A 17,176-nucleotide genomic window follows, 5' to 3' on the forward strand; every position below is an offset into this window, starting at 1 on the left:
AAAAATTCTCTCCCATTAGATCAGGGACTTTCTTAGGAAAGGCATTATGTCTTTCCTAATAGACTGTAAGGTTTCCAAAAGTGGGGATTTAATTTTCCTCCCAAAGAAGAAACTATTGGCTTGGCAAGCAGCATCAGGCCCTCTAATGAAGGCGTTTCCCAAGTGACTTTTGGTAGGTGAAACCAGTTATGGAATAAGATCTTGGATCCTATTGGTTCAGGCCCCATTCTTTAGTATGAAGTTTTCTATTAACCAGGGTAATATTATCCCATTCCTACACTGTATGTTCCTATACTACTTTGCACTTTTCTGTTTCAGCACTTATCACATGTTATAGTTAATTATTTACTAGCTTTTATCCTCCATTACAACTGGATACTCTCCTTGAGGATAATGATCTAGTTTTGTGTTTTTTCTTAATTTTATTTATTTATTTTTGGCTGTATTGGGTCTTCGTTGCTGCACGTGGGCTTTCTCTAGTTGCGGGGGCTACTCTTCGTTGCGGTGTGCAGGCTTCTCATTGTGGTGGCTTCTCTTGTTGGGGAGCACAAGGGCTTCAGTAGTTGTGGCACACGGGCTTAGTTGCTCCGCGGCATGTGGGATCTTCCCGGACCAGGGCTCGAACCCGTGTCCCCTACCTTGGCAGGCAGATTCTGAACCACTGTACCACCAGGGAAGCCCAGTGATCTACTTTTATTCTTTGTAAGTGACCCACACCTAGAACAATGCCTCCCACTCACTGGGTGGTCAATTTAGTAAATGAAGAGAGAGCAGGTATTTGGATGGTTTGCTTCTATTTGAATCTTTGAAAGAAGATTCAATAGTAAGCAACACATGGTGTAGTGCCCTAACTAGTTGGATGACCTAGTCTTCTGTTTCTTTAGATCTGTAAATGATATATGGTTGTATTAGGTTAGGCATTATTAACCAGGGGCCAGTGGGCTCCAGAGGATTTTTGACCCTTCCACTCCATGCGAGGTTAAAAACCAAAGGACCAGATGACTTCGTAGAGATGTACTAGTACTGCAACTCCAACAACAAACCTGTGGAAACCAAAACTACATTGTGACTGTGGTGTCTGTACACACTCACATATACTCTCTGGCTTGTTGTTGGTGCCTGTCCAGAGCCCCTTATGCTTTGGCTTCAAAAGACAAGAACATGGGGACAGATTCTGATTAACCTTTTCACTGCTGATTGTCTAAATGCCCAGCCTCTAGCCACTCCCAACAGATCGCTGACCAGTTGGCAGTGGGGTGAGTGCTTCATACATGGAGGACACTGGCTGGAAAGGCGCGCAAATATTAGAGATGGTTCTGGCCCCGCCCGGGGTGCTTGGGAATCTAACCACGAAGACAGAAGAGTATTTAACAGAAAGATTCGGGCAATGTGACCACAGCCGCGTAGGGGGATGCAGACAACTTAGTATGCCAGAAAACCGACGCAGAAATGGACTTGGGCAGTGTGCCTGGCGGACTAGGCTGAGAACCCTCAAGTTACTCCCGAATTTATCTTGTGCCGGGCCTGGGAGGCGCATCCTCCCGCCACCACTCCGCATCTGCCTCTATGGATTCCCAGGAGGCTGAGCGGCCGCGAAGTCCGGACGTCCGGGCGTTTTCCGCAGCTGGTGGCTCTGAAATGGACTTTTGGAGTAAAACTTGGGTCGGGAAGGAGGCAAAGTGGAAAATGGTGTTAAGTCGTCGGGGCGAAGTCGTAGTGCCGAAATGGACAGCAGCCTGGGAGACAGAATCCCGACCGGGACCTAGTGAGAAAAGCCCCTCAGCAAGGTTCCCCTCCAGGCGTCTGCCTTCGGCAACCTCCGGGGGAGTTTCGGCTCTTTCCGGCAGTTCCAGCTGGGGCCCTCCACTCCTAGCGCGCGCTGTCTCCCCACCCCACGCCGCCCAGCTCCTTCTGGGCACTGGCCATTCTGCATGCGGGCGCGAGCTCGTGTCCCACCCGTCCCCACTTCCATCTAGTTGGTTCCCGACCCACTCTTCCAGCCCCTTCCCTTTGTCGTTCTTCCCAATCCCCGGCGACGCCTGCGCTCCCTGAACTCGGGCGCGCGATCTGGTGGGCGGTGCGAGGTGCAAGGGACCCGGTCACGATAGGAGCGGTAACCCGACGGACTGGAGGCGGCCTCCGGCCCCGCACCTCTCCGCGCGCAGATCCCCGGCTCGCGGGCCGCCTCGCGCCCAGGCCTCGCTCGCGCGCCCGTTGGCTGCAATGGCCTCGAGCTCGGCGCGCCGGGGTCGCGCCGGCGCGAGCACGCGCCCTGTGCGCTGGCTGGCTGGCGCGCACGCGCCCGAGTGGGCTGCAGGGCGGGGCGAAGAGCTCGAGCTCCGGCGAGGTCGGTGTGGATCGGCTGGCCCTCCGGGCCTGAGCCGTGGCTGCGATTCCCAGCCCGCCGCCCGGCAGAGGAGGGAAGAGAGGAAAGGGGCGGTTGGGGCGGGGCGGCGTCCGGCTCCGGGAGAGCTGGGGGAGGAGCGCGGCGGCTACGGCGGCGGCTCTAGAAGAGGAGGAGGAGGCGGCGGAGGAGCTCCTTTCCTCTTCTCAGACCCGGGAGCGTCCCGGACGCAGAGCCGGAACTGGGGGACACGGCGACTGCGGGGGCCTGGGGTAGGTGAGGCTGAGGGTGCTGGGTGGAGGAGTTGGTGGGGGATGAAGCGGGGCACAGAGGTGCAGAGAGCGGGCTTGAGGGAAGGCACAGGGGGAGGGGGCAGTTGGTGGGGGTTGGGGTACCGAGAGGAGGGGGACGTGAACCCTTTGGAACCTGGAGTGCCCAGATGGTGAAAGGTTTCTGTGGTCAGTGGGGCGGGCCGAAGCACACGGGTCCGAGTTGGGGGGTTTCCGGAGGCATAGGCCAGGGAAACAATGGAGTGAGGGGGGACTCTGATGTGAGCGTGTGTGGGGTACTGGATTTTAAGAACCAACGAGAGATCGAAAGGAATGAAAGAATGGATCATTTGGTATGAGAAGTACGATGAACTGGGAATTCAACGGGGATGCGTAAGGTCATCTGCGTGGGTGTCCGACGTATTTAGGATTTGGGGGCAAAGTGGGATTTAAAAATAAGAGATGGGGGGCATTCTTGGAATGGGGGAGCGGGAAACGGAACGGAAAATAAAGCAAAGTGGGGCAGAGACATAAAATATATGTGGTTTGGGCTTGAATTAAAGCAGAAGGATAAATCCAGTTAGAGAGTATAAGTTAGGTGGACTGGAGTGGCATTTTTCTCCTAATTCATCCAGGATGACTGGGTTCTTTTAGAAGGTGGATCTTTCTCTGGCATGTCCCTCTGCCAACGAGTACAAGCCGTTCTTTTAATAATTGGTTATCATTTATAGTTCATTTCATTGATAAAGCATGCTTGTAATATTTATTTTCCCTCTCTATGTAATTTACCTGCGGTTAATGAAGCAGGAGAGGACAGATCACTAAAAATAGGCATCTTGCTTTGAGTTTGGTCATTGATAATGCAGAGGTTAGAGTGTTTGGAGGAGAACCAAGAGTTTGTTTTCATTTAGACTAAAAGGTGATGAGCAGACTTGATAAAATCTAAGTTATCTGTACTTTGTTAGAATTACAGTTTCTCACTGAGAAATGAGCATGTACCATCTGCTACTGGTTTTATGCTTGTGGGGGAGAGTTTGGATTCTGCCTCAAGAAATTCTTGATGCTGATTTCAAATTATCAGGCTGCCTTGTACCTTCCAGTTTGAATTAAGGTGATTTGAAAATATTGTGGGAAAGTATATTTGGGGTTATGATCTTTGCATTTCCTTGATACTTGGATTTCCAGACCAAATTTTGAATGGTACTAGGTACAAGATTGCTGATTTTGAAATTGTAGTTACCATTATGTGTTCATAAATAGTACACATTAAGCTTTTTATTTTGGGGAGCATTAACGTTTTGCTGACTCATCTAAGATATCTGCGAAGTTTTCGGTTTACATTTCTCAGCTAGGTCTTGGATAGTGGCATTATACTATTTTATAAAAGTCCAAAAATAATGATCTAAATGTCACTTTTCTTCTATGTTATAAAAACTGAACAAAGCAAGAAGTGAGTGCAGCTTCCTCATTAGTGATAATGAGGCTCTTTATTGACCTCTTACGGTAGGCTAGGCAAGGTGCTAAGATTGTTCTGTGTGTATTATCTCATTTAATTTAATCCTCACTATCATTTCCTATTTTATAAATTAAGAGATTAAATAACTTACTAAGGTCACAAAACTAGTAGTAAATAAAGCTGAATTCAGACCCAGCTCTGTTTGATGCCTTCTTTAAATCTTTCCTGTTGTTCTGCCTGCTTTCTCCTCCTGATCTTGGTTGAAATACAAGCAGCATGAATTGGTTGAAACCTGGGTTTGATACAGTGATTTAGGCAAAGATTGGGTTGATGGGCTACATCTGTAGAGTTTATGGAAGGTTTATTGCCCCTGTGATTTAACAAATCTTTGGGGGCCCAGATAATAGGCAAAAACATCTTCTTGCTAAGGGTTTGTCCTGTGAGCACACTTAATTTTCTGTTCAGTCTGGTGTACTGCTGAAGTACTGTGCATACGTGGCACTCTTCCTTGTAGAAGTCAAGACAGCCAGTTGTGGAGCCAAAACCAATTAACTCTGGAAAACAGTCGAAAACTGCTGAGTGCTCAAGTGCCCTCCAAGCACCTGTTGAGTCCACAGTTGGTACTGGCATTATGTCTAAATATAGACGGGATCCTCTTAGAAACCAGGAGTAAAACAACTAGAACCGAGAGAAACAGCTGGGGCCTGAGGGAGGAGCCAGAGCTTAATGGCCACAACATCAGCATAGCCTGTGGAGGCTGATCCAGGAGCAGCAAAAGCTACAGATACTAGTGAATTGCAGGAGGGGAGGGAATTTTGTTGTTGAGCATTTAGGTATTCTAGGGACTGAACTCACTGTGTTTTATATATATTACTTTATTAGATCTTCAAACAATCCTTATAAGGTAGTTGTAAGCATTTTTCTCATATTTCAGATGAGGCTTAGAAAGGTTAAGTAACTTCATAATGGTGGTGAAAGAAGTTTGTATTTTTATTATTATTATTATTGTATTGCTGCTTGCACTTTCCATTGTAGAGCCACCATATTAAAACTGGGAACTTAAAGTCACTCTTTAGGATCCACTGTGCTTCTTTGTTAGAAGTAAAACTGATTATTTCAGTCTTGCTGCTTACATTGGAGCCTGGAAGGTAAAGCTTATATTTTTCTGATTTAATTGTTGGGAAGGGGAGCCCATTCATTATTTAGCAAACAACCTCCTACAGAATATAATTCACCTTCTAATATATCTTCTCATTCATATATACCAGTATATGATATTGATATATATATATCTGTAGCAACATGAAAATGGCATGTCCATCCCTCCTATTCTGAGGTCTTGACATTCAGGCAAGTCATCTAGGCTCTGGAGGATGACAGTGAAGCATGCTTGTTGCAGACTCTTACCACTTTTCTTGATATGTTTTTGCCACAAAGGTTTGACCATCATTCTTGCTTGGTTACTTAAAAAAAAAGTTGTGGTAAAATACACATAACATAAAATTTGCCATTTAAACCATTTTTTAAGTCTACACTTCAGTGGCATTAAGTACATTCATATTGCTGTGTAACCATGACCACCGTCCAACTCCAGAACATTTTTATATTCCCAAACTGAAACTGCTATTAAACAATAACTCCCCATTCCTCTTTTCCCCCAGCCCCTGGCAACCACTATTCCACTTTCCATCTCTAGGAATACTATTATTTTAGGCACCTTACATAAGTGGAATCATATAGTATTTGTCCATTTGTCTCTGGCTTATTTCACTTAGCACAGTGTCTTCAAGGTTCATCAGTGTTTTAGCCTGTGTCAGAATTTCATTCCTTTTTAGGACTGAGTAATATTCCATTGTAAGCATATACCACATTTTGCACTGGAAATGATTCAAAATGAAATGATTTATCCAGTGTTCATGGCTCTCTCTTAGCTTCTGTCTAATTATATTTATGTGTCAAGACATCTGGCAAGCACATGAAAATACATTTCAACTTAGCAATAAAAGTACTTTTGAAAATCGTGTAGACGGTTCAGTTGATGAAGAAAGTGGGAGTTTCTGTTCTAAAGTATGAAATGTATCCAATGTGGAAGGAACCATTTGTTATATACAGATCTTTCCAGTCATACCTATAAATGTGGATGATCATTTTAAGAACGTTATTTGTGTGTATATTTGAAAAATGTGTCAATAGTGTAGAGTATCTTCAGTTCACTTTGCTGCCTTTGATTGAAATTTAGGGTGCTTTTTTTCATTTTAAAATGTTTTACATGTATGAGCTGTTGGTTATTGCTTACCAACAGAAGGGATATATTGCTTATATCCCTTCTTTATTCATTGAAAAAAGTTTGAGTGCCTACTATATACTTTAAATATTTCAAGAAGGTAGCTGTAATACAGGAAGTACTGTTTGAGTCCATTTTTTTCTCCTTCCCTGTATGTATTTGAGAGAGAGAGAGTTGTCACATAGTACCAGATATAATAGATTGAAATATCTGCAGGCTGACAGTGAACTGTCTCTTAGGATGGGTCTAACCTCCAATTTCATTTTTTCTAGTTGTCGCAGGAGGTTAATTACACCTGCATCTTGCTCCTTGAGTTACTGGGTTACAAAGGGACTTCAGGCTCACATGCCGTTTTCTGGGAGCCTCATAGGAGTCTTAGTGAGCTCACACTTACCTTGGAGGTGGTCTGTTGGTTCTGAAATATTTTTCCAGAAGATTTAAAGTTTATATACACTTTAGGTTGCTGATATTAAGGATTGGCCAGAAGCCAGCATTTACTCTCTGTGTTCAAATCCACCATAGCGGCTGGTTGTGGTGAGTTCCTGAAATATACATCCATCTTCTACACAGATTCTGCAGCAGCAGCCCCAGACCCTTAAAATATTCTGTAGGGTCTGAGAACATAACCATCAGCTTAAAGGCAGCTTCTGCAGTCATTGTCCTATGACTAATTTGTGGTTAGGGTTACACAGGGATTCTTACTAGTTCAGACCTTAAATGACAACCTTGGATTGTTGGTAAGGATTTTTATATTACTTAATTAACAAGATGACATGATTACTAGTTGTGGAGTGTGTGTGTGTGTGTGTGTGTGTGTGTGTGTGTGTCGGTGTTCATTTTTAGAGTTGGCTAAAGGGTGTTGGGACTGAGAAGTAGGTTTGTGATGAGGCCATTATATGATTATAGATGGGTCATGTTAGTAAGTGAAGATATCTTTCGTACCTGAAGATGCTGCCAGTGAGGTTACTTCCTGTTGACGTGTATAGAACTGCAAAGACCTGTTTGTAAAACCTACAGTCTTTCCTCTCTTGAGTACATGTGATCTGTCCAGTAGTAAATGATCTGCTGCTGTTTGAAGGCTACCATCAGTAGTAGAGCAATACTTTTCTTTAAATTACCTACTTAGTCTCTGATTACAACATGTCAGTGTGGTCAACCCACTGCTGGCTCTTCCTGGCTATCTTCTACTGTTACATTGGTTCAGAATGTACGGTAGTGTGTGGTGGAAGTGACTCTTCTGCTCACTTTGGTTATCCTCTTATATCTTTGTAGTAAATTGCCATCATAGCCTACCTTCATATGCTGCACAAGTGCTCAGGACAAGGATCTCATCATTAGAAGCTCCGTCACATTTGATGAGAACAGTGAAACTCGTTTATAACTATGATGAATGACAGGAAATAAAGGTGTTGCAGGACCTGAATAGTAGGTAGCACAGAACCACCACAGACTAAGGCAGCCATTTAACTCAGATGCAAACTTGATGTTTTGTTACATCTTAGTAGTCAGGACACACTAGGTTTCTTGAGATGGTTATCTAATTCCTTGTTAAGTTGACAGTACTTTAAACAAAGCTTAGTTGGGTAATCTTTTTCACCTCTGTCTCGATTCAAACGTTGTATTTTATGGAGGTCTTTTTTTTTTTTGGCTGTGCTGTGAGGCTTGCAGGATCTTAGTTCTCCAGTCAGGGATTGAACTCGGGCTCCAGCAGTGAAAGTGCTGAGTCCTAACCAGTGGACCGCCAGGGAATTCCCTGGATGTCTTTTAAAAGTTATTTGAGGGCTTCCCTGGTGGCGCAATGGTTAAGAATCCGCCTGCCAATGCAGGGGACACGGGTTCGAGCCCTGGTCTGGGAAAATCCCACATGCCTCAGAGCAACTAAGCCCGTGCGCCACAACTACTGAGCCTGCGCTCTAGAGCCCGTGCTCTGCAACAAGAGAAGGCACCGCAATGAGAAGCCCCCACACCGCAACGAAGAGTAGCCTCCGCTCGCCGCAACGAAAACCCAACGCAGACAAAAATAAAATATAAATAAATAAGTTTATTAAAAGAAAAAAAAAGTTCCACCTTCTGGAGGGTGAAGTCTCAGAATTTGGACACAGGTTTAAACCTCCACAGTAAATATTTTAGGGCGATATTTTGAGTCTATGCAAATATACTGTTTCTCTTAAAAGATCACCTGTTAATTTTAGCATTCATCAGATCTTGCCTGCAGCAGTTATTACTATGGTATCCTAATTGTTATTTTCTGTTTCTCTCATTACTTCTACATTTATTAATTAGAATTTTTTTGTAAAGAGACTTGTACTTTGTCCCCCATTTATTTATTTAATAATTTATTTACACATTATGGGCTCATGGATATTTATTATTCTTTGGATTATAACACTGTTTACTTTGCTGCTCACTAAATTACTTTAAAAAAAATACCAATTTGCAGTCCTACCAGTAGTTGTAGGTAACGAACTTATACACTTAAAACATTTGCTATTATCTGGTGAATTAAAAGTGTTTTGTGGGCTTCCCTGGTGGTGCAGTGGTTGAGAGTCCGCCTGCCGATGCAGGGGACACGGGTTCGTGCCCCGATCCGGGAAGATCCCACATGCCGCGGAGCGGCTGGGCCCGTGAGCCATGGCTGCTGAGCCTGCGCGTACGGAGCTTGTGCTCCGCAACGGGAGAGGCCACAACAGTGAGAGGCCCGCGTACCAAAAAATAAAAAAAAAAAAAGTGTTTTGTTTTTCTTGATTAAACATGAGGTTGAGTGTGTTGTGTATGTTTATTGACTATATTTCTTTGTAAAATATCTTTTTATGTACTTTGCCCATTTTTAAATTGTTTTTTTTGTTTGTTTTATAGACGTTTTTTATAGTCTGGGTGTTAATCTTCTGTTAAATATGTTTTTTTCCCTTTAGGAAGGAAATTTTTCCATGTCTCATTTTTAAATTATAAGAGCAATATGCTTATTGTAAAACATGTATAAGGTGAAAAGTGAAAGTCTCCTCACCCTCTCTTCAGTCTCATTCCCCATACATAGCATAGTACTGTTCTTGCCCCACAGGCTAACAGTTTGGTAACTTTCTTTCCAGAACTTTTTCTGTATAGTTGCGGAAACATATATGTATGTGTTGTGTGTATGTACACATATATGTATGTGTATGTGTTGTGTGTGCAAGTGTGTATATATATATATATAAAAGCATGCAGTTTTGATAAAAATCAGATCATAGAATATTAGTTCTTCAATTCTGCTTTTATCGTAGATTTAACAAATCATAGAATCCTAATATGTTGTAAATGTATGTTTCAGTGTCTTTCTCTCACTAGATTATAAGCTCCTTTGTATAGAGACTATGATTCTTCCCCCATTAAGGTATTCTTCTTCTATGTAAATGGCACCGCCATCCAACCATTTGCTCATGCCAGGAACAGTTCATTTCTTTAACAAAGTATCAATATTACTGAGTGCCTACTATTTTTCTGATCTGCAGGAGTGAACTAAGCATAAAAATCCTTGCCTGCGCGCAGTTATACTCTAGTAGGGGAAGGCAGATGTTAAGCAAAGGAGTAAAATGTTTAGTATTTCAGTTGGTGATAACTGGTATTGAAAAGAAAAAACTCAAAACAAAAAACAGGAAAGGAGACAGAGACAATGTGTGAACATGTGACTGTGTGACTGTGTGTGTGTGTGTGTGTGAGAGAGAGAGAGAGAGAGAGAGAGAGAGCGCGCGAGAGAGCACGGGAAAGACAGAGACTGAAAGGCGGTAAGGGAAAGTCTTGTTGAGAAAATAATATTTGAGCAAAGACTTGAAAGTCATCTTTGATCCCTTTCTCTTCCCCATACCTCGCATCAGATCCATCTCCAATTCTTGTTGATTTCATCTTCAAAATGTATCTCAAACCCACCATCAAGTAGGTGGATTGCTTTGGCAGTAGGAGTTTGTGAAAATTTTCTTCCGTTTTAATATTCTCAGTGAGTAAGGAATCAAAATGCTCAGCTGAGAGTGAGGGTGGGGAGGAGGTGATGGAGGTTTGGAGAGTGGAGAAGGTGTGAACTTGATTGGGAGAGTGTAAGAGTGGCTGCAGCAGGGAAATGCTGTATGATTGCCAGGTGGCATTAAGGATCCCTCCAGGTTTGTGGACATGAATTTAAAGTGAGATTAGTCAACATGTTTTTTTCCTCCAGCCACATTCAGCTGCAGGGGTGTATGTTTGGAGTGGATTTAACCAGAGAAAGGTTTTACTTAGATCGTAGAACAAAACATCAGAGGGTCAAGGCAATGGAGAATATGTGTAAGAGAGTGATTGTGATAATACACTGTGGAATTTAAACCAGGTCAGGAGGGAAGGGAGGACGTGAAGTTGCCAAGAGATGGTGAAAAGTTGGTATAATCAGTTAATTGAATGTTGTGGTGGGATCAAAAGATGTTGGAATCTGAGTAGGTGAGAGACGGAGCATGGTTATGGAGGCATCATTGTGGGCTGTGTAGGTGAAGGACAAGATCATTGGAAGCAAGGAATTCAAAGAAGTGAGATAGGAATTCAAGGAGATGAGTGTTAGAAAGATTATCTATGTGAAATTGAAATCACTGAGAGTTAGGACAGGAACAGTGTTGTGGAGAGTCACAATGTAGGGTTTTCCAGAGAGAAAGAATCCGTAGGGGGACTTCCCTGGTGACGCAGTGGTTAAGAATCCACCTACCAGGACAAGAATAAAGACGCAGATGTAGAGAATGGACTTGAGGACACGGGGAGGGGGAAGGGATAGCTGGGACGAAGTGAGAGAGTGGCATGGACATATATACACTACTAAATGTAAAATAAATAGTTAGTGGAAGCAGCTGCGTAGCACAGGGAGATCAGCTTGGGGCTTTGTGACCACCTAGAGGGGTGGGATAGGGAGCATGGGAGGGAGATGCAAGAGGGAGTGGAGATACATATATATATATATACATACACACACATATAGCTGATTCACTTTGTTATACAGCAGAAAGTAACACAACATTGTAAAGTAATTATACTCTAGTAATGATGTTAAAAAAATAAAAACGAATCCGCCTGCCAATGCAGGAGACACAGGTTCGAACCCTGGTCCAGAAGATCCCACATGCCATGGGGCAGCTCAGCCCATGCGTGACAACTACTGAGCCTGTGCTCTAGAGCCCATGAGCCACAACTACTGAGCCTGTGTGCCACAACTACTGAAGCCCGTGTGCCTAGAGACTGTGCTCTGCAACAAGAGAAGCCACCTCAATGAGAAGCGCCGTGCGCAGCAACGAAGACCTGACACAGCCAAAAATAAATAGATAAATTTATTTAAAAAAAAGAATCAATAAGGTACATCTGTATCTGTATCTATATCTATCTGGAGTAAGGTTTATTATAAGAATTGGCTCATGCAATTATGGGGGCTGAGAATCTGGGGGCTGTAAGCTGGAGACCTAGCAAAGCCAGCAGTGTAAATTCCGGTCTGAGTCTGAAGGCCTGGGACCCAGGAACACTGATGGTTTAAGTCCAAGTCCAAAAGCGGAAGACCGATAGCTCAGCTCAAGCAGTCAGACAGAGAGAGAGAGAGAGAGAGAATGAGAATGAATTCTCCCTTCGTCTTTCTTTTTATTTTATTTGGTACCTCAGTGGATTGGATGATCACCTGCTTTACTCAGTCTGCTGATTCAAATGTTAGTCTCATTTGAAAACACCCCCTCAGATATATCCGGATATGATGTTTAGCCAAATATCTGGGCACCCCGTGATCCAGTCAAGTTGACACATAAAATTAACCATCACAGCCTGGTAATGGGTAATAGAGTTTTCACATGATATTCAAAGTAGAGGTTTTTTAGGGAAGACAGAAGGAGACTAATTTGGAAGCATCAGTGAGGAGCAAGGAGGGCACTTCCCACCCCCAGGTCCAGTGGTATGAGGGGTATGGGAAAAATAACTTTCACTACTTGAGGGCTGCAAGGGAAGTATGGCCTCAGAGGGGAACCAGGTTTCAATTAGGATAAGAAGTTGAAGAGTCCAGAGTAGAGGTTGGAAATGTTGGGCACAAGTGGAAGGGTTTCAGAATTTGGAGAGAGGTGTGTGACACATGGGGACAGAGCAGGGAGTGTGTAGGACTAACTGTGTGGGGATTAGAAAACATGGGAGATGAGAGGTCTGGAAGTCTGGGGTTTCTTTTGATGGACAATATAAAGATAAAGAACATTAAAAGTTTAGGCCTGGTAGATAGCACGCAGATAGATACTGGAGGTGAGGGTGTGAGTGTTAGGAGGGAGGGAAGGGCAAGGAGTCCTGAATCCTGGTGAAGGACGTTCTTTTAAATTTTTAATTAAAAAAAATTTAATTTAAAATAAAAATTGTGTGTATTTAAGATGTACAACATGATATTTTGATATACACAGTATATCACAGCAAAGTGATTACTATAGTCAAGCTAATTAACATATTTTCTCACATAGTTAACATTTTTTTGTGTGATGGGAGTACCTGAAATCTACTCTCTTAACAAATGTCCAGTATCCAATACAGTATTACAAACTGTAATCACTATGCTGTACGTTAGATCTCTAGACTTATTCATCCTACATAATTACAGCTTTGTACCCTTTCACCATCTCCCCGTTTCCCCCACCTCCCTGCCTCGCATAACCACCATTCTACTCTCTGCTTCTAAGTATTTGACTTTTTGAAAAGGATTCCAGATATAATGAGATCCTGCAGATTTTTTCTTTCTGTGTCTGGCTTATTTCACTTAGCATAATGTCCTCCAGGTTCATCCATGTTGTTGCAAATGGCAGGATCTCAGGAAGGTCATTTTTCTTCCAAGTACTTGGACCCTCTTAAATATCTCTCCATGGGGGAGAGGACTGTTTCACTGCAGGAGTAATGGGTACTCTTTTGATGAATGCTGTTGGCTCTCTCTTGATGACTGCATATTAATGATTTTTGCTGTAAGTCTTATTGTCTAAAATTAATATTAATTAATGAATAATACTAATATTTCTTTTGATTACTATTTGTATAGCATATCTTTTAATTTTCCTTTAAATTTTCTACCTTTCTGGCTCACTTTGCTTTAAATGTATCTTGGTAATCTGTGAATAGTTGGGTTAAAAAAAAACCAGTGTGACAACATTGTAAATCAACTCTACTCCAATAAAAAATTTTTAAAAATCATACAATAAAAAAAATCAGTCTGATAGTCTGTCTTTTGATAAGTTTAGTCTTTTCATATTTAATGTGATTCCTGATACTTCTAGACTTATTTCTGCCATTTTAGTTTATACCTTATTTTTTTTAAACCATGCTGCTTATTTGCTCTCATATATATATATACATATATATATATATATATATTCTTTTTTTCTTTTACTGATTTTCAAGTTGAACATTTTATGTTTATGTATTTTTCTTTTTAGGAGTTAACCCTTACATTTTTAACATGCATACCTATTGAACTCTAAAATTAGTATCTCTGCCTTCCTGAACAATACAGGAAACTTAGAATGCTTTAAATCCCATTCCTTCTCTCCACTCCAGTCTTGTTTTTTTTTAATATAAATTTATTTTATTTATTTTATTTTTGTCTGCATTGGGTCTTTGTTGCTGCAAGTGGGCTTCCTCTAGTTGCAGCGAGCAGGGGCTACACTTCGTTGCGGTGCACGGGCTTCTCATTGTGGTGGCTTCTCTTGTTGCGGGGCACAGACTCTAGGCGCTTGGGCTTCAGTAGTTGTGGCATGCGGGCTCAATAGTTGTGGCTCATGGGGGTCTAGAGCGAGGCTCAGTAGTTGTGGTGCACGGGCCTGGTTTATCCACGGTATGTGGGCTCTTCCTGGACGAGGCCTCGAACCCGTGTCCCCTGCATTGGCAAGCGGATTCTTAACCACTGCACCACCAGGGAAGTCCTGGATCTTTACAACTTTTGCTGATGTTATGTGTGTTGTACTATTTTATGGGTTTGTTTTTTAATGGATGAGGGGACTATTTTATTTATTTATTTTGAATTTTTGTATTTTATTTTTTTATACAGCAGGTTCTTATTAGTTATCCATTTTATACATATTAGTGTATACATGTCAATCCCAATCTCCCAATTCATCACACCACCTCCCCCACCACTTTCCCTATTTTACGTTTTAATTTGCATTCTCTCCATTGTTAGTAAGTTTGAGCATATTTTAATTTGTTTATTGTCATTTACTTTTTCTCTGTTGTAAATTATTTGTTCATTTCTATGGCTTATTTTCCTATTGAGTTGTTTGTTTTTTTAAATACCTATTTATTTTACTTATTTATTTTCCTTACTTTTTGTCTGCATCAGGTCTTAGTTGTGGCACATGGGGTCTTCATTGAGGCATGCGGGTTCTTTTGTAACGGCGTGCTGTCTCTTCATTGCGGCGCTCGGGCTTCGATCTCTAGTTGTGGCATGTGGGTTTTCTCTCTCTAGTTGTGGTGCGAGGGCTCCAGGGCGCGTGGGCTCTGTAGTGGAGGCGCTCGAGATCAGTAGTTGTGACGCACAGGCTTAGTTGCCCTGCAGCATGTGGGAGTTTAGTTCCCTGGCCAAGGATCGAACCCATGTCCCCTGCAGTGGAAGGTGGATTCTTTACCACTAGACCACCAGGGAAGTCTCGGTTTTGTTTTAAATTGAGTTATAGGTATTAGTAACACATGTGGATACTAATCCTGTGTCAGTATGCATTGCAGTTATTCTCCTAATCTGTGGCTCTTCCTGCCTTGTTTTTTTTTAATAAAACAACTTCATTGAGGTGTAATTGACGTAGAATAAACTACATGTGTTTAAAGTGGACAGTTTGATAAGTTTTGACATATACCTGTGAAACTGTCCATTACCCCCCAAAAGTTTCCTTGTTTCCTCTGTCATGCCCTTTCTCCCCTACTTCCCTCTCCCCTCCCCCAGGCAATCATTAATCTGCTTTCTGTCACTCGATTGGTTTGCATTTTCTGTTTCATATAAATGGAATCATACTGCGTATACTAATTGTTTGTGTATGGGGGTCTGGCTTCTTTCACTCAGCTTAATTATTTTGAGGTTAACCCGTGTTTATGGTTAGTGTGTATCTATTACAATTTTTTTTTATGCATTCAGTAGCCAGCTGATGGACTTTGGATTGTTAGCAGTTTTTAACCACTACAAATAAAAACTGCTGGTGAACATTTGTGTGCATGTCTTTGTATGGACATTTATTTTCTCTTGGATAAATACCTAGGAGTAGCATGGCTGGGTCGAATAGTTTAACTCCTTTAATTTTTTAAGGAATTGTCAAAGTGCTTTCCAAAATGGTTTTGTCATTTTTACACCCCTATCAGTCTGTGAGAGTTCCAGTTGCTTCACATTTTTGCCAGTACTTGATGCGGTCAGTCTTTTTAATTTTTAAAAACTTTAGTCCTTCTAATAGTTGCATAGTGGTACCTGATTGTTTTAATATGCATTTCCCTGATGACTAAGGAAGCTGAACTGCTTTTCATGTGCGTCTTTGGTGAAGTGTTTTAAAATCATAAACCCATTTAAAAAATTGAGTTGTTCATTTGCTAATTGTTGTTTTGAGAGTTCTTTATTCTGGATACAAGTCCTTCATTGGATATATGATTTGCAAACATTTTCTATCACTCTGTGCATTATCTTTTCTTATAACAATGTCTTTTCAAAGAACAAAAGTTTTGTGCTTTTGGTGTCATGTCTAAGAAATCTTTGTCCAACCCAAGGTTAAAAAGTTTTTCACTTCTGAGTTCTTCTAGGAAACTTAATAGTTTTAGGTTTTACATTTAGATCTGCAATCCATTTTGAATTAATTTTTTATATAATACCAAACTATGGGTGAAAGTTCATTTTTTGCATATGGATATCTAATTTTTCAGTACCGTTTGTTGGAAGACTAAATTGCCTTTTATCTTTGTCAAAAATCAGTTGTCTGTGTATGTGTGGGAATGTTTCTGGACCCTCTATTCTGTTCCACTGATCTTTGTGCAAGTACCACATGGTCTTTGATTACTATAACTTTATAATACATCTTGAAATCAGGTATTGTTCACCCTCCAACTTCTTTTTCAAAGTTGTTTTGGCCATTCTAGTACCTCTGCATATTCATATGGATTTTAGAACTAGTTTGTCAGTTTCTACAAAAATGTCTGCTGGGATCTTGGTTGAAATTGCTTTAGCTCTATTAAATCAACTTGGAGAGAATTGACATTCTAACAATATCAAGCCTTCCAGCCCAATAACAAATATATGTCTGTATATATATCCATTTATTTAGGTCTTTAATTTCTCTCCACAATGCTGTGTAGTTTTCACTGTATAGATCTTTCACATCTTTTGTCAGATTTATTCTTTTTTTTAATTGTTGAGTCTTTTAAAAAAATTTTTGTTGGAGTATAGTTGATTTACAGTGTTGTGTCAGGTGTACATCAAAGTGAATCAGTTATATGTATACATATATCTACTCTTTTTTAGATTCTTTCTCATATAGGTCATTGCAGAGGACTGAGTATAGCTCCCTGTGCTATAAAGTAGGTCCTTATTAGTTATCTATTTTATAGATAGTAGTGTGTATATGTGAATCCCCATCTCCCAATTTATCCTCCCCCCCTTTCCCCCCAGGTAACTATAAGTTTTCTACATCTGTGACTCTATTTCTGTTTTGTAAATAAGTTCATTTGTACCATTTTTTTAGATTCTAAGTATAAGTGATATCTTATGATATTTATCTTTGTCTGACTTACTTCACTCAGTATGACAATCTTTAGGTTCATCCATGTTGCTGCAAATGGCATTATTTTGTTCTTTTTTATGGCTGAGTAAT

This window comes from Pseudorca crassidens, chromosome 11 (genome assembly GCF_039906515.1).
Source record: "Pseudorca crassidens isolate mPseCra1 chromosome 11, mPseCra1.hap1, whole genome shotgun sequence".
Lineage (NCBI taxonomy): Eukaryota > Metazoa > Chordata > Mammalia > Artiodactyla > Delphinidae > Pseudorca > Pseudorca crassidens.